The sequence below is a fragment of the Crinia signifera genome, chromosome 6 (genome assembly GCF_055691185.1).
Source record: "Crinia signifera chromosome 6, ASM5569118v1, whole genome shotgun sequence".
Classification (NCBI taxonomy): domain Eukaryota; kingdom Metazoa; phylum Chordata; class Amphibia; order Anura; family Myobatrachidae; genus Crinia; species Crinia signifera.
In genome coordinates, this window is record NC_139222.1 from 260,722,878 (window position 1) to 260,743,769 (window position 20,892).

Genomic DNA, 20,892 nt, shown 5'->3' on the forward strand with positions numbered 1-20,892 from the left:
CCAATAGCCCAATATTAATATATTTAGTAGAGTGTCCATACCTCCGAACTTCGATGAGGCAGGAGGAGGGACACACACGTGAAAATGTTGGTGACGTGGCCTAGCGGAAAGGGGGCGTGGCATATACTCGTGATGCTCCTGCGAGGCCACGCCCACCATTTTTGCCACTCTGGGGCATGCGCACAGAGTCTATTCACGGGTGACAGTCGAGACTCCCAACTGCCCCCCTCAACCACGGCACTGCCGGTCCCGGCAAAATACTGGACGCATGGAGGGTGTGAAAGGGGGAGCAGGCACAAGTTACACTGACCCAGGCCTGTGTAGTGTCCTGAGAGTGCAGAGGAGGTGTTACCATGCCCCGTTTGCTATGCCACACGCATGCCCACAGTCGTGGTAACATGAACCTCAGGAATGTATGGTTTTCAGGACTTAGCTGTGCCCCTTCCAGTTCCAGACACCACAACCGCCTCCAGTCCACAGTACCCACTGCCATGTATTGCAGCCCTGCATATATTGGGGATTTTTAAAGTCATGCAACAGTGTTTGATTAATTACATGAGACAAATCAAAGCCAATGTATCCCTGGGGGTCTAGTTGCGTCCGTGTCATGTTTAGGACTGCGTAGCCTACCCTACATAGAGGTGTAGTTACAGATCACACAATCTGATTAATACTGTAACATAGGGTTGCCGACCCTCCTGGAATTTGCGGGAGTCTCCAGAAAATCAGGTCCCCCCCCCGGCCCCCCACTGAGCCCCCACCCCGATCGCGGCATTTAAATTCCGCAATACGCGGGTCTCAGAGGAGGGGGCGGAGCTAAAATGGCACAATCGTGTCATTTTAGCCCCGCCCCCTCCATGGAGATCAGTTATTTCGGCGATTTGCCGTAATGGGGACGGGGCTTAATGACGTCACCGTTAAGCCCCGCCCCCAACTCGTAATGAAAGATTCCTCTCCGGGCTTCTCCCGGAGAGGATTTTTTGCAAGTCGGCAACCCTGCTGTAACATAAACACTATTGTAGCCCTACTAGTGCCAGTCAGAGCTTCTAATGACAACACATGAGACGTTCCGTACCAGAGTGCAGATAAATCCCAGGAAATTCTCCCCATTTTACATTTATATTTCTAGAAGGGGAATAAATATTTAACACATATTCTGCCATACACAATTTGGATCCCTAGAATGGTTTTAAAGCAAATCATTTGTGGTTGAGTTAAGTATGGTGGACATTTAGTGGATCGAGATCCTAAAAAATAGTCAAATAGAAAATATTTCCAAATAGAAAAATACATCGATATTAATGGGAAATAAATACACTGCGGCAGACTGAAATACACAGGTTTCTGGTGATGGTGTTTGTTCCATAGGATGGAAGTATTTGGGTTGTTAGAACTTGCGCTCCAGCTCAATGAAGGCTCCCAGCATTCCTTCTGAAAAACACAAAGCACACAAAAGTTACACTTTGGAAACGATCTGCACAAAGTTACCATGGCAACCCTTTCGCCTCTGTAAGCAGATCACGCACTTCTGTATTATAATTCCATTCACAACAATAAACAGTCCGCAAACTAAAAATAACCTTACCTACAGCACCGTAGCAATCATGTAACACAGTTATAGCTGGAGGCAAGGTCGTAAAAGATGGAAGTTACAATGCTTTTAGCACAAACATCAGGCGATGGCTGGATAATATATTAAGACATCACTTGAAAATAAACTACTATAAAATTGACTTAAAGTCAAGTCTTAAAGTCTAGTAAAAATCCACTTTATTGCTGAATATAAGCTAATGTTTATAAACAGGGACTGTGTAGGGAACCCTGAAAGTGCAGCACAAGAACATTAAAAGCCATATTCATGAAAGACTGTTTATTTCTGTCTGACATCGGATGAATATAGAGTAAAGGGAGAGAAATAGAACATTGGAAGAAACAAAGCTGCGCTGTACAGTACAGGTATGTACTGTACACAGGATTGCAGTATCTGACATGGGGTCTATTCACTAAGCTTTGGAGAGTGCTAAAGCACCAGCCAATCAGCTCCTAGCTGCCATGTTACAGGCAATTACCGTCAGGGGCTTGATGGGTTTTTTTTTTTTTTATTTCTATCCAATTTATCTCTCCAGCGCTTAGTAAATAGACCACAAAATCTTGCAAAACAACTCTTGGCGGGAAGCCATGGTCTACAGCAGGGGTCTTCAACCCATGGCCCGCGGGCCACGAGTGGCCCGCGGAGATGATCTCAGTGGCCCCCTGCCCGCCATGCACAGGATTTTTTTTTAAAGTAAAAGAAAATGCTGCCGAGGGAGGCAGCGTAATGGAGTCCCCCCGGGTGCCGCCTACCCGATTTTCATCGGCTGCAGGCAGGGCAGAGGAGTGGATCCAGCATGGCTGAGGGAGGAGGAGGCACGTCTGGTGGGAGCTGGGATCCGGCGAAGCTGCGGGAGGAGGCAACGCAGCTGGCGGGAGCAGGGGACCTGGCGCAGGAACTGCAGGAGGAGGAGGCACAGCTGGCGGAGGGGACCCGGCGAAACTGCAGGAGGAGGTATGGATGGTGGAAGCAGGTGACCCGGCAAAGCTGCAGGTTGAGGAGGTACAGCTGGCGGGAGCAGGGGACCTGGCAAAGCTGCAGGCATTACTGGGGGCATTGTGTGTGGGGCATTACTGGGGGCATTGTGTGTGAGGGGCACTGCTGGGGCATTGTGTGTGAGGGGCACTGCTGAGGCATTGTGTGAGGGGCACTTCTGGGGCATTGTGTGGGGGCACTGCTGGGGCATTGGGTGAGGGGCACTGCTGGGGCATCATATGTTATAAGCAGGAGTACTGCTGGCATTATGGTCTGTTGCATAATGGGCATTAGTGTGGGGCATAATGTGCAATGGGCATAATTTTGTGTGGATTAATGTGTAATGGGCATCACGTGTGCGGCATAATGTGTAATGGGCATTACGGTGTATGACATAAAGTACAACAGGTATTACGGTGTGTGGCATAATGTCTAATGGACACTATGGTGTGATACACAATGTGTAATGGGCATTATGGATAAACAGTGTAACAGTGTATATTGATTTAAGTAGCCTTTCATTGTTTGGGTTTGATCTGTGAGGCATACTAGTTCACTGTGTGGGCCTTCATGTTTATATGTCACTGTGCAGCCTTCAGTCAACTTAAGCGTGTCAGGACAAAGACCATTCCTGCGGTAACCAATGTCTGGTCATGCAGGTTGCAAAAGAGGTGTCAGATAATTGTTTTCCTGCTAGTTCACACTCTTTATAATTAGACCACGCAACTTATAATAAGGCCACACCCCTCTTTGGTAGCGCGCCTACGGCGCGTGCAATTTATTCAATATCAAATTATATATGGGGGGGGGGGCACATATTTTACTGTTTGCACTGGAACCCAAATTGGCTGCTGATGACTATTGGGGTATGTGTGTGTGGGGGGGGTTAAGTGCTGAGTATGGGCAGCTGTGCCAATTATCTATGAAGGACTGTGCTGACGTTATAGGGGAGCTGTGATTCTATGGGGCTGTCCGAAATACTGCAGTAGAGTTTAGTGGCCCTCGGGCTTCACTGGATTTTTTTAGGTGGCCCACGCTGTCTTAAAGGTTGAAGACCCCTGGTCTACAGTATCTAGATAGATGGCAAAGAGGCTGACATCAAAAGATCGACATGCAATACAGCAGGTCTTTACAGACAAAAGGTCAACATGCAGTAGGTCAATACAGACAGAAGGTTGACATGTGATATTTCGACATTGACAAAAGGTCAACTCAAATAAAAGGTCAACATTAAAATGGTCGACACATGAAAAGGTTGACATGCGTTTTTCTCAATTTTTGGGGACTTAGTCATACTTTTCCATCCACGTGGAGTACACATGGGAATGATAAAGTGTGCTAAACAAAGGCCCTTATTCTGATTGAGTCGGATGGCTCCGAATGCGGACGGACAGCCGATGGTTGGTGTTTGCGCATGTGCGGAGGCGTATCTGCGCATGTGTGAACGCCTCACACATAGGAACACGGCGTGAGTTCCGTGCAGAAAATGATTGTACGGAACCATCCGATCAGGGGGTGGAGAGGGGCGTGAAGGGCTGTTTAGGCTCATTAACATATGCGTACCCATGAGCTTTCCCATGAAAACGCTGGGCGTACGTATGGTAATGCGGCCGTGACGCACGTGTGGGGGGCGGACAGCTGACATAGCCAGATGTTAGCTGGCCGCCCATATCGCTGCTTTCATACGGAGAAATGTCCGAGTGGTCTGGAGAACTCGGTGCTGCCTGACCGCTCGGTCCATCATTCGATGGTTGGCGACCATCGAAGAATGGGGGAGGTTCCACAGATGGGGAGGTGTTCGCATGAAACATCCACTCGTGGTCCGTTCGGTCGACGTCTTGCTGCATTCGGACGGTGGGAGCGATCCGTATGGTAGGCGGTAGCTGAGCAATGCACCAGGTGCTACACTAATTGGTTGTCCATGTTCAAAGATGTCATTATTGACACCTTAAAACAGGAAAAACTCCTGTTGACCTTTTCATGTTTCGACATTTTGTTTGTTCTATGCAGTAAACTGATAAGCGGCAGCTCACTTTACAGCACCAGAGGTCTCAGAAGCCAATGACCAACACTCTCCAAGAGGTCCGATCAGCGATCCCCAGGAGTGGATAAGTATGTGTGTTGGAGGTCATCGCAATGAGGAGGGCAGGGCCTTAACTATGGGGGGCGAGGGGGTTACCCGCCCAAGTCGCTGGTTAGGGGAGGGGCAGAGCCGGCGCTACCCCTGCTCTGCAACACTGCTATTGTCAGCTGTCCAGCTCCTCCTGTCTGTCAAACTGAACAGGACAGGCAGCGACACCGACAAGGCTAAGCGCGGCTCTGCTCCCTCCTCTAATTAAATATGACATCATCAGGAACTGGGTTCCCGAACCTGTTCTGGGCCAAAATGTACTTTTTATAAGATATTTTTATTTTGAAGTCACCTGTGAGTGCCTTTGTTTCTAAATACAATATATACAGTACATCTCTCTCACTCTATCTATTTTTATTTAATCTATCCCACCCCCAGACCCGGAGTTTTCCTGGGGTGCGGGAAATCCTAGTTTTGGCCCTGAGGACAGGGTTAATGGTGGTGGCAGAGGCGATGTCAGGAAGAATGGCATCGAAGGACAGAGCTTTCTCGCGAGCTTCATCCTTACATGCGATCAAACATCGCATTGTGAATTGGGCCGATATTATCACATCCCATCCGAGGATGCAGATGGCGATAAATCGAGCCCCTAAGGGTGAAATGTATAAAAGTTCCAACTGCAGCAAATCCTCAGAAGACTGTATTTATTATGAGTGTCAAATATGCTTCTATCCTGGGGCGAGATCTGTGATAATAACAACGACGATTATCCCCAGCAGAGATCTTGAACGGTCTCTTCAAAAGAAAAATAATTTAAATAAAAAAACAAACAAAAACATCACGGCGCCTGGATATAAAGCATAATCCATGCAATCAGCACTTGCACTCAGTTTGACCTAATGGTAAAGCCCAAGGTTTGGAATGGCCGTCCGGGGATGGGGGGCCCTGTAGTTTTGCATGTTCTTTACTGCTAATCTATTTCATACGAACCTAAGTAAAACATAAAAGCCAAGAAAAATGTTTACGCAATGTCAGCCAATACGTTTATGGAAATAGCTGCACTTTCCTCAGCTACAGTATAGCTCAAGTATCACTCTACAAGTGGGGCTGCATAACAATGACCGAGCGTCTCAGAAATATTTACCTTATAATGACACCAGCGCTATATAATTACAGTCCAGCCTGGTTCATCAGGTCCTCCTGCCATGATCAGACCTTATAGTCTTTTACCATTTATGGCACTGGATGAGAGATGGAGACTCAGGAAGCGAGTGGCTGACAGCTGGCAGATGGTGGTCTCCGGCCTGGACCTATAAACTCTGCGGCAGCTGTGTGTCATCTCCACAAGAGAGCGAGCCTTTCTCATGTTAATGAGGACATTTAACTCATTGGCTTTTATGCACCTAACTGGATATATAAATACGACGTTTATAATACAATTCACGGACATGCATCAAGCTGGAATTGAAGAATGTAAAAGCAGAAGGCACCATAAATCCATCTGCAATGTATGGACTGGATTCACAAACTTTTGTTTTTACTGTTTTCATTTATTTATATGCTTTGTTTTAGTTATCAGTTGATGCTTAAATACATTACAGTTCGAAAAGTTATTTTTACAGCAAAGATGAAGTGAACTTTTTGCTAAGTGTTTTACTGAGACGTCTAACAAGGAGACTTGAAGGTGTTACTACATACTATACCAGCCAATCAGATTCTAGCTTTCATTTAGTACCTCGGTGGCTAACCTTGACACTCCAGCTGTTGTTGAACTACACATCCCAGCCGGTTGGGATTGTTTAGTCGACAATAACTAGGTCGACAAGCATTGGGTCGACACCACTAAGTCAACATGCAGCAAAGTCGACATGGGTTAAGGTTGACATGGGTCAATGTCGACATGGGTCTAGGTCGACATGGGTCTAGGTTGACACTAGCGTTAGGTCGACATGGGCTAGGTCGACAGTCAAAATGTCTGCATGGGGTTTTCACTGTTTTTTTAAGCCGAATGTCGACACAGCCGACATGGACACAGTTTGAAGTGCACCGCATCCCCTCGCTTCACTCGCAATGCTTCGGGCACGGTGTCTTGCTGCGCTCGGCACACTATTTTATTCTCCCTATTGGATGGTAGGGCATGAAATACCGCCTGTCGGCACATGTCGGCTCAAAAAACTGTGAAAAACCCCATGTCGACCTTTTGACTGTCGACCAACCCATGTCGATCTAATGGCTCTGTCGACCTAATGACCCTGTCGACCTAATGACCCTGTCGACCTTGACTCATGTCGACCTTCCTGCATGTCGACCTAAATGCATGTGGACCCAATGGTGTCGACCTAATGACTGTCTAAAAACTTGCTGGTGACCCAATGTATCCCGTGGATGGTAGGGCATGAACTACCGCCTGTCGGCACGTCGTCTACAAAAAAAACATGAAAAACTCATGTTGACCTTTTCACTATCGCCCTTGCTATTGTCGACTGAATACTTGTGTTGATCTTGCAACCATGTTGACCTTAGTCATGTCGACCTATTTCAAGTGACGGCCTATGGCCTTTCGACCTTCAATGGTCGATACAATGCATGTCGGCCTAATGACCATACCCCCCCTGTGCCGGTATTACTCAGTTGCGGCATACCGCAGGTCAGCTGGTCACATACAGGTGTTCTGATTTATGAGTGAATAATGAATTCTACAACAAGCACAAAATGAGACGTTCCGCTCCAGCGAGCAGAGGAAAGAGCAAGACGCTGAAGGAAAGTCTGCCGGTAAAATTGTCCATTGTTCTCTACCTTTCCTCTTTGCTTGAGCAATCACGTCAGCAGCTCCCTTGCTCATGACTTTGGTGATGTACAAGGGGCAGTTGGCCTGCTTCGCGATGGTAATTGAACGATAAGTCGCCTCTGCCGCCACCTGGTGGGACAGGAATCATGTCAAGTGATGCCCTGCTGTCAGTGAGGCAGTGATGTGCTTCTGTCAGCAAGGCAGGGATGTGCCGCTGTCAGCAGGGCCGCCAAGAGAAATCCTGGGCCCCGGTACAGCAACTTCCTGGGGCCCCCACGGACGGAGATCCCCGCACACTCTGCGGACCCGGTGTTACGCCACTGCTTCCAAGGTGGATACACGTACAAAAATTTACACTGTAATACCTATTACACATGTCACACACCCATTACATATTATACCACATGCCATAATGCTCATTACATGTTATACCACACACCGTAATGCTCATTGCATATTAAGAAGTTAACATGCTCTACCAGGGGTTAACATGCTCTGCCAGGGGTTAACATTCTGTGCAAGGGATTAACCTGTCTGCCCTGATTTACATGCTCTGCCAGGGGTTACATGCTCTTTGCAAAGGATTTACACATACCCTCCAACATGATCCATTTCATTAGGTACAAAATGCTCTGTTCCTGGACTTCCCTGCCAGTGGCAATTACAGATGTGAGCCTGCAGCACAGTCCAATATTCAAAAGTGGGGGTCACATATACTGCCACCCCAAGCATCACTGTCCTGGACTCACTGGCAGTTGATGTGACTGCCCCTCTTTGAATTTTGGACTGTGCTGGAGTGCAACCTCATTTTGTACCTAATGGAACGGGTCATGTTGGGGGTACTTGCCACCAAATAAAAAAAAAACCTGTGTGTCCAGACCAGGGCCCCCCTGACAGGCCTGGGCCCGGGTAAATTGTACCTGCTCCCCCCCTCTCTCGGCACCCCTGGCTGTCAGCGAAGAAGTGATGCGCTGCTGTCAGCGAGGCAGCACGAGATTTTCAAATAGCCGGGACCTGCAGTGCAGTGTTTTGAATACAGCCGGGCAGCCCCCTGCTCTCTGCCCGGCTGTCAATGGCTGTCACTTCTGCCCGGAGGCGGCTGCCCCCTAGTTACTGTGAGCATGTATTTCCCCTTGACAATGAGCATGTACAAGCATGGCATTGGCAACTAGCATAGAACCCCTGGCAACAAGCATGGAACCCCTGGCAACGAGCATGTAGGTAAGTAGCACTTACAGTATGTAGCATAGTAATTTGTAATAGGCATTAAGGTATTTGGCATAATACGTAATGGACATTATGGTGTGTGACTTAACTTGTAATGGGAATTACGGTGTAAATGTTTGACGCACGCCTTTGGTGCGCAATGTCCTTGTTTGTGAAGCATATTGTGAATTTGGTCTCAATCCGTGTGTCATTATGTGAATTCTGGCTCAATCCGTGTGTCATTATGTGAATTTTGTTTCAATCCGTGTGTCATTATGTGAATTTTGGCTCAATCCGTGTGGCATTATGTGAATTTGGTCTCAATCCGTTTGGTATCATGTGTAAGGGGCAAGTATAATGGGGTCTAGTATTTTGTTGCAAAATGTGTAGAAGTTGTATATGGTGTTGTACACTACACTCAAGGACATGCCCCCTTTTGAGTGGCCACACCCCCTTTGGCGCACAAACAACTACATCCTTCACTTTTGACGCCAAGTTGGGCCTGTGTACTGCCAGGGCCTATTTTTAATAGGGATGTGCACCGGCCACTTTTCGCGTTTTGGGTTTTGGATTCTGATTACCTTAAGGTTTTGGGTTCTAATGGGTTTTGCCAAAATACCCCCTAAACGTTTTGGGATTTGGGTTCTGATTTTTTTTTTACAAAGCATAAAAACTGCTAAAATTGCAGATTTTTTTTTTTTTTTTGCTCCTGCGCTATTATTAACCTCAATAACATTCATTTCCACTCATTTCCAGTCTATTCTGAACAATTCACAATATTGTTTTTAGGCCAAAAGGTTGCACCAAGGTAGCTGTATGACTATGATAAGTGACACAAGTAGGCGGCACAAACATTGGACTGAAACGGCACATTTAATAGCACCCCTGGACTGATATGGCACACTTAGCTTCACCCCTGGACTGATACGGCACACACCATCACCCCTGGACTGATACAGCACACTTGGCAGCACCCCTGGACTGATACAGCACACGTGGCAGCACCCCATGACTGATACAGCACAATTAGCATCACCCCTGGACTAATACAGCACACTTGGCAGTACCCCTGGACTGATACGGTACACTTAGCATCACCCCTGGACTAATACAGCGCACTTGGCAGCACCCCTGGACTGATACAGCACACTTAGCATCACCCCTGGACTGATACAGAACACTTAGCATCACCCCTGGACTGATACGGTACACTTAGCATCACCCCTGGACTAATACAGCACACTTGGCAGCACCCCTGGACTGATACAGAACACTTAGCATCACCCCTGGACTGATACGGTACAATTAGCATCACCCCTGGACTGATACAGAACACTTAGCATCACCCCTGGACTGATACGGTACACTTAGCATCACCCCTGGACTGATACAGAACACTTAGCATCACCCCTGGTCTGACACGGCACACTTAGCATCACCCCTGGACTAATACAGCACACTTGGCAACACCCCATGAATTATACGGCAGACTTGAGTTACCCCAGGAATTATACGGCACAGATGGTGGCACGGTGGCACCCCTGGTATTATACGGCAGTACTAGGCACCAGCAGACAGGTAGTATATATAGAGAATGAGATACGGCAGTACTAGGCACCAGACAGGTAGATACGGCAGTACTAGGCACCAGACAGGTAGATACGGCAGTACTAGGCACCAGACAGGTAGATACGGCCGTACTAGGCACCAGACAGGTAGATACGGCAGTACTAGGCACCAGACAGGTAGATACGGCAGTACTAGGCACCAGACAGGTAGATACGGCAGTACTAGGCACCAGACAGGTAGATACGGCAGTACTAGGCACCAGACAGGTAGATACGGCAGTAATAGGCACCAGACAGGTAGATACGGCAGTACTAGGCACAAGACAGGTAGATATGGCAGTACTAGGAAGGTACCAGCAGAATGATATTATATATTCAGTAGCACTGGCAGTGGCACCAGTGGACTGAGTAGGTACTGGCAGCCTCTATTCAGTGCAGGCACTAGCAGGCAGCACCAGTGGATTATATATATTGTAAGACAGTGGCAGGGAAAGTCATAGACGGCAGGTACTTTTCCCCTAGAATCCTGTCTTATGGCATATAGACTGCAGGCTATTTCAATCTGTGTGGTAAGCTCCGGCTTACAAAGGGTGTTCTGTCCTGGGCTGGTAATCAGGAGAACACCTGATTCTTTAAAAAGGAGTCAGCCCTCTCCTTAGAGCTCTCTCTCTCTCTCCCTGGGTGTTGGAGGCAGTAAGCTGCTGCTAGAGAGAGACAAGGCTGTAAGTACTGCATTACTTGCTCTATATCTGCTGTGTGTGTCCAGTGTCACATAGTGTGGCCCTGGTATAGAGAGGGACGTTTATTCTGTTTAGTTAGAGCTCAGACGAGCAGGTTTTTGTTTTATGTTTTGCCTGAAGTGTAAAGGCTGTTGTTAGTTTCTTGCTCTGAGTGCTGCAATAAAACTCAGGCAAGCCCTGTTTTGGACCCAAGCCGTGATGTCACTGTCTAAGTCTGTGCCAAATCCTCACCTGTGCCTACCCGTTTGATGCTAAAACCCCACATATGGTGGAGAATGCAAGCAAGCATCTCACTTAAAGAGACATACATCGAACTATAGGACTTTTGCTACAGCAAGCTGGAAGTTGTTGCTAAAGGCAACCAGCCACAAGTGAGTGTCTGGAGTGCACTGATACTTGCATGTCCTGGCTAAAGGCTGCTGTAACACTGCAACAGGAGACTGTTAAAATGGAGGACCTTTTAAAACACTTGGTGCAGGCAAATGAGCTGCAGCGGCAGGCCAACGCACATCAGCAAAAGGTGCATGAGGAGGCCATGCGTGCCCAGGCTGAAACCAATGTCTTGCTGCTTGAATCCAACAGACTAGCCTTAAAGGAACAGCAGCAAATTAATCTGCAATTACAAGAGCAAATACAGAATGTGGCTAAGAGTGTGGCGCAGAGTGTGCAAACACCCCAACCCTTGCTTCCAACCACACGGGCTGCAGTACAGAAATCTCTGCAAAAGATGACTCTCACGGATGATGTAGAGGCCTTTCTTGCGGTGTTTGAACGTGTAGCAGAGCGTGAACAGTTACCCCGTGGATCAATGGGCAGGTGTGGTAGCACCTTTTCTAACTGGAGAACCACAAAAGGCGTATTTTGATCTGAGTGAGCAGGATGCTAACGACTACGCGAAACTCAAGGGAGAGATCCTTGCTCGCTTAGGCGTAAACATGAGTGTGCGTGCCCGGAAGGTGCATAACTCGACTTTTTCTGAACAGTTACCTGCGCGGTCCCAAATGTATGACCTGGTCCACCTGGTAAAGAAATGGCTACAGCCAGAGGAGTCTACACCAGCGCAGATCGTGGAGAGAGTCGTGCTGGACAAGTATCGTTGTTCCTTACCTCCAAAGGTTCAGCGCTGGGTCGGTCAGGGCGACCCTAATGATGCCGAGGGGCTTGTCAACTTGGTTGAGAGGTACAGAGCTACTGAAAATCTACTCCAAGAAGTGCCTCCTGGACATTCCACCCTCAAGAACAGCAAAGCGGCCGGATCATCTGGTAAGACTGTTCCGTTTACTAGAGGGGTGAATAATGTTGTAAAGGGAGGTGGCCTAGATGGGGAACAAACAGTGGAGAGGCGTTCCCAAGGGACAGTAGGGTCCAAACCTGGGTCGCAAAAAGACTGGGGCCGCATACAGTGTTGGCGTTGTCATGGACCTGGGCATATTGCTGCCAATTGCCCCCTTACTTCTGAGCCAATGGAGTGTGATACAACCTGGCGAAGCTCTTTATATGCACGTTCTGTTTTCTCTGCTGAGACTGTGTCAGAAACTGGACAGCAAATATGTCATGTAAAGGTGGATGGTTATCCCGGGAGGGCTCTACTGGACTCTGGGAGTTTAGTTACACTCATCCATGCCAGCTTGGTAGACCCTGGGACACTCACAGGACGTTACATAGGGGTCTTGTGCATACATGGGGACACCAAGGAGTATCCCACAGCTTTAGTCCAGCTAAAGAGTACTTGTGGAACTGTGTCCCATGAAGTGGGCGTGGTAAAGACCCTGATGCATAGTGTGATCCTGGGAAGAGACTTCCCATTGTTCTGGGACTTGTGGAAACAGAATGTACACTGCACTAGAAATGCTGTTAATAATGAGAATGTGTGCCCTGTGATTAGTCCTGAGCCTTTTGATCAGGATACTGAGGTTCAAACGGTAGGGGTGACCACTATTGAATCTGACCGTTTTCCCCTAGCTGTTCTTGCAGGTGAAGCTGAGGAGCAGGAAGAAGCGTGTGACATGCCTGAGCTAGAGATGTCACGTGATAATTTTGGGACTGCTCAACTTAGAGATCCCACCTTATTAAGGGCTAGGGAAAATCCTAAAGTCATAAATGGTGAGCCCCAATACCCCAATGCTGACAAAGAGTTCCCAAATATGGCCATTAACCAGGATCTACGGTATCGGGTAGATAAAAAAGTGGGAAGTGTAAATTATAAAGTGTATCAACCAGGTAAACGGAAGCCAGAACAGTTGTACCATGTGAACTTAATTAAACCCTGGAAAGACAGAAAGACTCTGACAGCTGTAAGTGCCCCCTCTAGTGATAGCCCAGAGGTGCGGGTGTCAGAGACCCTGTCCAAATCCCAGAAGCAGGAAACTAAAGAGTTAGTACAAAGGAATTATGATGTGTTCTCAGAACTTCCAGGGCGCTCCACAGCCATAAAACATGACATTGTCACCGAACCTGGAGTTCGGGTACGCTTAAAACCCTATAGAGTACCAGAAGCGCGTAGACAGGCCATATCTGGGGAGGTCCAGAAAATGTTAGACCTGGGGTATGTTATCGGGAGAGGTATAATAAAGCCACAAATAAATAAAGTGGAGGCTATCCAAGACTGGCCTCGTCCTTCGACAAAAAAACAAGTCAGGGCTTTTTTGGGAATTCTGGGGTATTACCGTAGGTTCATTCCCCAGTTTGCAACCATGGCAGCGCCCCTAACCGATCTTACCAAAGGAGGTAGGGCAGTTATGGTCAGCTGGAACCCAGAGGCTGAAAGGGCATTCCAAGAATTAAAAGTGGCCCTTTGTAATCAACCAGTCCTGATCACTCCAGATTTTAGAGTTTGTCGTACAGACTGATGCTTCTGATGTGGGACTAGGTGCTGTCCTCTCCCAAGAAGTTGGTGGAGAGGAACACCCGGTAACATATTTGAGCAGGAAGCTCACACCTACGGAGAGAAACTACAGTATAGTCGAGCGGGAGTGCTTAGCAATCAAGTGGGCCCTTGAATCCCTAAAGTACTATCTCTTAGGACGCTCCTTTAGATTAATCACTGACCACTCCCCACTTACATGGATGTACCAAGCCAAAGAGAGAAATGCAAGGGTCATGAGATGGTTTCTCAATTTGCAAAATTTCAAATTTACAGTGGAACACAGAGCAGGAAGGCTTCAGGGTAATGCCGATGCCCTATCCCGAACATACTGCCAGTTGGCAGACAGTGTCCGACCCCACAGGTTCGAACAGAGGGGGAGGGTATGTAAGACAGTGGCAGGGAAAGTCATAGACGGCAGGTACTTTTCCCCTAGAATCCTGTCTTATGGCATATAGACTGCAGGCTATTTCAATCTGTGTGGTAAGCTCCGGCTTACAAAGGGTGTTCTGTCCTGGGCTGGTTATCAGGAGAACACCTGATTCTTTAAAAAGGAGTCAGCCCTCTCCTTAGAGCTCTCTCTCTCTCTCCCTGGGTGTTGGAGGCAGTAAGCTGCTGCTAGAGAGAGACAAGGCTGTAAGTACTGCATTACTTGCTCTATATCTGCTGTGTGTGTCCAGTGTCACATAGTGTGGCCCTGGTATAGAGAGGGACGTTTATTCTGTTTAGTTAGAGCTCAGACGAGCAGGTTTTTGTTTTATGTTTTGCCTGAAGTGTAAAGGCTGTTGTTAGTTTCTTGCTCTGAGTGCTGCAATAAAACTCAGGCAAGCCCTGTTTTGGACCCAAGCCGTGATGTCACTGTCTAAGTCTGTGCCAAATCCTCACCTGTGCCTACCCGTTTGATGCTAAAACCCCACATATGGTGGAGAATGCAAGCAAGCATCTCACTTAAAGAGACATACATCGAACTATAGGACTTTTGCTACAGCAAGCTGGAAGTTGTTGCTAAAGGCAACCAGCCACAAGTGAGTGTCTGGAGTGCACTGATACTTGCATGTCCTGGCTAAAGGCTGCTGTAACACTGCAACAGGAGACTGTTAAAATGGAGGACCTTTTAAAACACTTGGTGCAGGCAAATGAGCTGCAGCGGCAGGCCAACGCACATCAGCAAAAGGTGCATGAGGAGGCCATGCGTGCCCAGGCTGAAACCAATGTCTTGCTGCTTGAATCCAACAGACTAGCCTTAAAGGAACAGCAGCAAATTAATCTGCAATTACAAGAGCAAATACAGAATGTGGCTAAGAGTGTGGCGCAGAGTGTGCAAACACCCCAACCCTTGCTTCCAACCACACGGGCTGCAGTACAGAAATCTCTGCAAAAGATGACTCTCACGGATGATGTAGAGGCCTTTCTTGCGGTGTTTGAACGTGTAGCAGAGCGTGAACAGTTACCCCGTGGATCAATGGGCAGGTGTGGTAGCACCTTTTCTAACTGGAGAACCACAAAAGGCGTATTTTGATCTGAGTGAGCAGGATGCTAACGACTACGCGAAACTCAAGGGAGAGATCCTTGCTCGCTTAGGCGTAAACATGAGTGTGCGTGCCCGGAAGGTGCATAACTCGACTTTTTCTGAACAGTTACCTGCGCGGTCCCAAATGTATGACCTGGTCCACCTGGTAAAGAAATGGCTACAGCCAGAGGAGTCTACACCAGCGCAGATCGTGGAGAGAGTCGTGCTGGACAAGTATCGTTGTTCCTTACCTCCAAAGGTTCAGCGCTGGGTCGGTCAGGGCGACCCTAATGATGCCGAGGGGCTTGTCAACTTGGTTGAGAGGTACAGAGCTACTGAAAATCTACTCCAAGAAGTGCCTCCTGGACATTCCACCCTCAAGAACAGCAAAGCGGCCGGATCATCTGGTAAGACTGTTCCGTTTACTAGAGGGGTGAATAATGTTGTAAAGGGAGGTGGCCTAGATGGGGAACAAACAGTGGAGAGGCGTTCCCAAGGGACAGTAGGGTCCAAACCTGGGTCGCAAAAAGACTGGGGCCGCATACAGTGTTGGCGTTGTCATGGACCTGGGCATATTGCTGCCAATTGCCCCCTTACTTCTGAGCCAATGGAGTGTGATACAACCTGGCGAAGCTCTTTATATGCACGTTCTGTTTTCTCTGCTGAGACTGTGTCAGAAACTGGACAGCAAATATGTCATGTAAAGGTGGATGGTTATCCCGGGAGGGCTCTACTGGACTCTGGGAGTTTAGTTACACTCATCCATGCCAGCTTGGTAGACCCTGGGACACTCACAGGACGTTACATAGGGGTCTTGTGCATACATGGGGACACCAAGGAGTATCCCACAGCTTTAGTCCAGCTAAAGAGTACTTGTGGAACTGTGTACTAGGCACCAGACAGGTAGATACGGCAGTACTAGGCACCAGACCGGTAGATACGGCAGTACTAGGCACCAGACAGGTAGATACGGCAGTACTAGGCACCAGACAGGTAGATACGGCAGTACTAGGCACCAGACAGGTAGATACGGCAGTAATAGGCACCAGACAGGTAGATACGGCAGTACTAGGCACAAGACAGGTAGATATGGCAGTACTAGGAAGGTACCAGCAGAATGATATTATATATTCAGTAGCACTGGCAGTGGCACCAGTGGACTGAGTAGGTACTGGCAGCCTCTATTCAGTGCAGGCACTAGCAGGCAGCACCAGTGGATTATATATATTGTAAGACAGTGGCAGGGAAAGTCATAGACGGCAGGTACTTTTCCCCTAGAATCCTGTCTTATGGCATATAGACTGCAGGCTATTTCAATCTGTGTGGTAAGCTCCGGCTTACAAAGGGTGTTCTGTCCTGGGCTGGTAATCAGGAGAACACCTGATTCTTTAAAAAGGAGTCAGCCCTCTCCTTAGAGCTCTCTCTCTCTCTCCCTGGGTGTTGGAGGCAGTAAGCTGCTGCTAGAGAGAGACAAGGCTGTAAGTACTGCATTACTTGCTCTATATCTGCTGTGTGTGTCCAGTGTCACATAGTGTGGCCCTGGTATAGAGAGGGACGTTTATTCTGTTTAGTTAGAGCTCAGACGAGCAGGTTTTTGTTTTATGTTTTGCCTGAAGTGTAAAGGCTGTTGTTAGTTTCTTGCTCTGAGTGCTGCAATAAAACTCAGGCAAGCCCTGTTTTGGACCCAAGCCGTGATGTCACTGTCTAAGTCTGTGCCAAATCCTCACCTGTGCCTACCCGTTTGATGCTAAAACCCCACAATATATATATATATATATATATATATATATATATATATATATATATATATATAATATTATTATATGTACAGCACAGCACCAGAGGTAGGCCCCAGCACAGAGGAGACAGTAGTACTACAAGTACACAGTTACACACACACAGCAGAATCAGTTATCACTGTTACACAGCTGACTGTCCTCCTTGCTAGGGTGATCCCACCCTAAGCAGAGAGGAGGACAGAGTACACAGCAGCACTGAGGGAGACAGCTCCAGCGCCAATTTCAGTTCAAGCCCCAGCAGCAGCACCAACACATCCTCTCCCAACCCGCTCCTAGACTAGAGTGAAGATGGCGGGTGCGGGAGCCGCTGTTTAAAGCCTCGCGAAATCCGGCGCCGGGCGATGACCTTTTGTCCGCGTGCCCGGATCTGAGTCAGGCGGGAATCTACGAGCGCTGCCCGGAACCGAGCTCGGATTGATGACGTCCGTGCAGGCTCGGATCTTGGAAATCCGAGCCCGCACATCTCTAATTTTTAATCCCATTTCTGCCCTCTCTCTGCGCTCCTCCTCTCTCGCTCCGCTCTCTGAGCGTGCACACTGGCACCACTAACCCTCCCAACCCATCCCCTCCCCTTTTATGGTGCCCCCCTGTCATTTTCTCCTGTATCCGCCCCTGTATTTGTGTATGATAATGGGGTAATGTATGATGAGGCTATTGGGGCAGTGTGTGTATGTGTGTGTGTGTGTGGGGGGGGGGGGGGGGGGGCAGTATATTTGTGTATGGTTATGGGGTAATGTGTGTGTAAGGCTATGGGTGCCGAGTGTGGGGGGCTTTAGCTATTTTGTCATTCCCAGGTCCGACAAGTGATGGCTATCCTGGTCAATAAAATACACATGTTAATATTAAAACAAAAACCTTGTATTCCCATACAGCAGGCCTATATGCTAGTGTCCAGGTAACGCAGCAGTAGTATGAGAGTGAATAGTCACTCTTGCTGGGCAGTCAGGGATTTAGTAAAGGCTGGCAGATGCCGGGGGTGGTTACTGCCAGACACCAACAATGGCCTTTGTGACAGTCTATGCCTGCAGCAGTGTAATAATGGGACATCAGTCTGTAATTAGGGAGAACAGCCAGAGAGAGACAACTTCACTCTGAGCACTAGGCCTAAGATATACCCAGTTACTGACATATGTCTGTCCCTCGTTTGCCTCTGATATTCCTCTCACAATAAACCTGAAAAGCTTAGAAAACCTGTTGCAGGAGGTAATGTTTCTAATAAATTCAAGAGACATATAAGGGATGAAATTGAAGGATTGAATGCAATATCGCCCTAGTGTATGGGCACCATTAGTGCTCTGTGAAATGCACAACATTCTTTTTAGGAAATGATTTTGTCCCGTATATTGTTTTATTTTGGCTTTGTATGAATGTGGGCCCAGTTAATTAGGAACCACGTTACTACAAGTCCCACATTTCCATAATGAATAGCCCATTCTCTGCTGGCCTGTGCTGGGGGGACAATTACAGGCGTTTGGAGAACGAAGCCCTGGCTTTCACCTGCTACTGAGACTTGTGTAACAGGTCAGAGAGAATCCTGTCACAGATGAGCATAATATTCTGCTACAAGCGTTTCCAGATGAAGGCTCCTGACAGCGGCGCATCTGACATCATTCCAAGTGACAACACTGAACTCCCAGGGCTCGCAGGGATGGGTGAGGAACAACAAGGCAGGTTTACAGCGGAGGAAAAATGCAGCACATTGGCCCTTATTCTGATCTCGGCGGTACGGCCCGCGTGCGGCCGTACCGCCGATGTTTTCACTCTGCACATGCGCAGAGGTCACTCTGCGCATGTGCAGGGGAAATCGCCGCACAAAAAATGTATACGCCGCAAAGGGGGCGTATAGGGGCGTGAGGGGCTTAATAGCCTCATTACCCTATGCATACGCCCAGCGTTTCATGGGCGTTCCCATGCAAACGCGGGGCGTATGCATGGTAATGAGGCTATGACGCCAGTGATGGGGGCGGAAAGCTGACATCGCCGGATGTCAGCTCTCCGCCCCCATACAAGCTTTCACACGGACGATTGTCCGTGTGGTCTAAGCTTGCGGGAGCTGGTGGAGCGTGCGGCCCTGCCTTCGATGGTCGCCGACCATCGAATGCAGGGGGCAGCTCCCACCATGGTGGAGGCGTACGCCCCACCATTTTCATGCGGATCGCCAGCCGTCCGCGTACGGACGGCCGTGGCGATCCGTATTGTAGGCGGGGATTGGTTTGTGCGCCCGGAGCAACGTATGCGGCTCCGGCCGCACAGATCAGAATAAGGGCCTTTGTCCGCACCTCTAGCAGAGCGCTGTAAGTATTCACTCAAAGCACAGCACAGCTAATAGCTTAATATGTAGCTGCTATATAAATCACTATAATAATGATAATAATTGTATGATACACTTAGTGGCTGATCTACTAAGCTTTGGAGAGTGATAAAGCATAGTTACCCCACTTATCCGGGATAAGGGGTGTGGCGGGTGCAGAGATGGGGTGTTCAGTACGATTGTGTCATTGTGGCTCCGCCCCCCCCCTGTACGGTGCTTTGAAACAGGCAATGTATAGAAGGGGGTGGAGCCATGATGACAGTTCAGAGTGACTACTTGGCACGACTGATGTCACAGGACACAACTGTAGGTGGAACGTGTCAAAGTAACATCCACATGAATGCTAGGACCCAAGGTTTCCAAGAAGAACATTGGCCAGAGCATCGAATGGCCTCCACCGGCTTGCCTTCTTCCCATAGTGCACCTCTTCCCCAGGTAAACACCAAGCACACATGGCTTGGTGTAAAAAAAAAAAACTGATTCATCAGACCAGGCCACCTTCTTCCATTGCACCACGGTTCGGATCTGACACCCCATAGGAGGTGCAGTGGTCAGGATCGGCATGGGCCGTCTTTTCCACCAATGTGTGCTACAGTGGCTATTCCATGGGATTGGACCAGACGGGCTAGCCTTCGCTCTTCATGAGCGTCAGTGAGCTTTGTATGTCCATGACCCAGGTTAATATACCATGGGGTTATATTAGGTTGGATGCAAAGTGTGCTTTATTGTGTAAAATACGCATTTTACTTCTGAGCATGTGTACAAAGCACTGCAGTCACTCGAGCGTGGTGCAAGTTATGAAATGATTATATATACCATGCATGGAGAGTTGTCATGGTAACTGTGCATGGACAAAGAAATTGTGCTTGGTTTCCAGCCAGTTTAGACCAGTGATGGCGGTACTTGTTTCCTATCTGGGCGCCCATCGCGGGCATCGCGGGTACATCGCATGTCATTATAATGACATGCGATGCGACCGACGCGATGCCCGCGATTTTCCCATAGAGAACAATGTTAAATGCCTCAATTTACCCGCGATGACCGCGATTTACCATAGGAAACAATGTTAAATGGATCAATTTCCCCAAATTATCATAGGGAACAATGGGAAATGTGGCAAAAACACCCCTGAACATAAAAATGTCCCCCCAAAAGTAGTTGACGCCACCCCGCCATCAACGTGAACCCGAAGCGTGGCGAGCGCAGCGAGCCCGCGAGGGGCGGCGGTACGCGTCCTCCGACCTTTTCATGCCCTACTATCCACTAGGGCGTGGAGTGAGAATAGAATAGTGTGGCGAGCGCAGCGAGCCACCGAGCCCGAAGCGTGGCGAGCGCAGCGAGCCCCGCGAGGGGACGCGGATACCTTCACAGTTATACGCGTACCCTCGCGGGCTTCCCAGGTGTCAAGCCCGTGAAGGGACGCGTTTACCTGTGAAGGTATCCGCGTCCCCTCGCGGGGCTCGCTGCGCT

General features: G+C 48.5%; 1 protein-coding gene across 1 annotated transcript in view; it reads right to left on the reverse strand.

Moving 5' to 3' along the window:
• Positions 1-774: 774 nt before the first annotated feature.
• Positions 775-20,892, reverse strand: part of JAKMIP3 (Janus kinase and microtubule interacting protein 3) — a 144,179-nt gene continuing 124,061 nt past the window's right edge. The window contains exon 24 of the transcript XR_014444631.1: positions 775-1,431. The gene's annotated coding sequence lies outside the window, so the exon portion shown is untranslated. The remainder of the gene's footprint in view (positions 1,432-20,892) is intronic.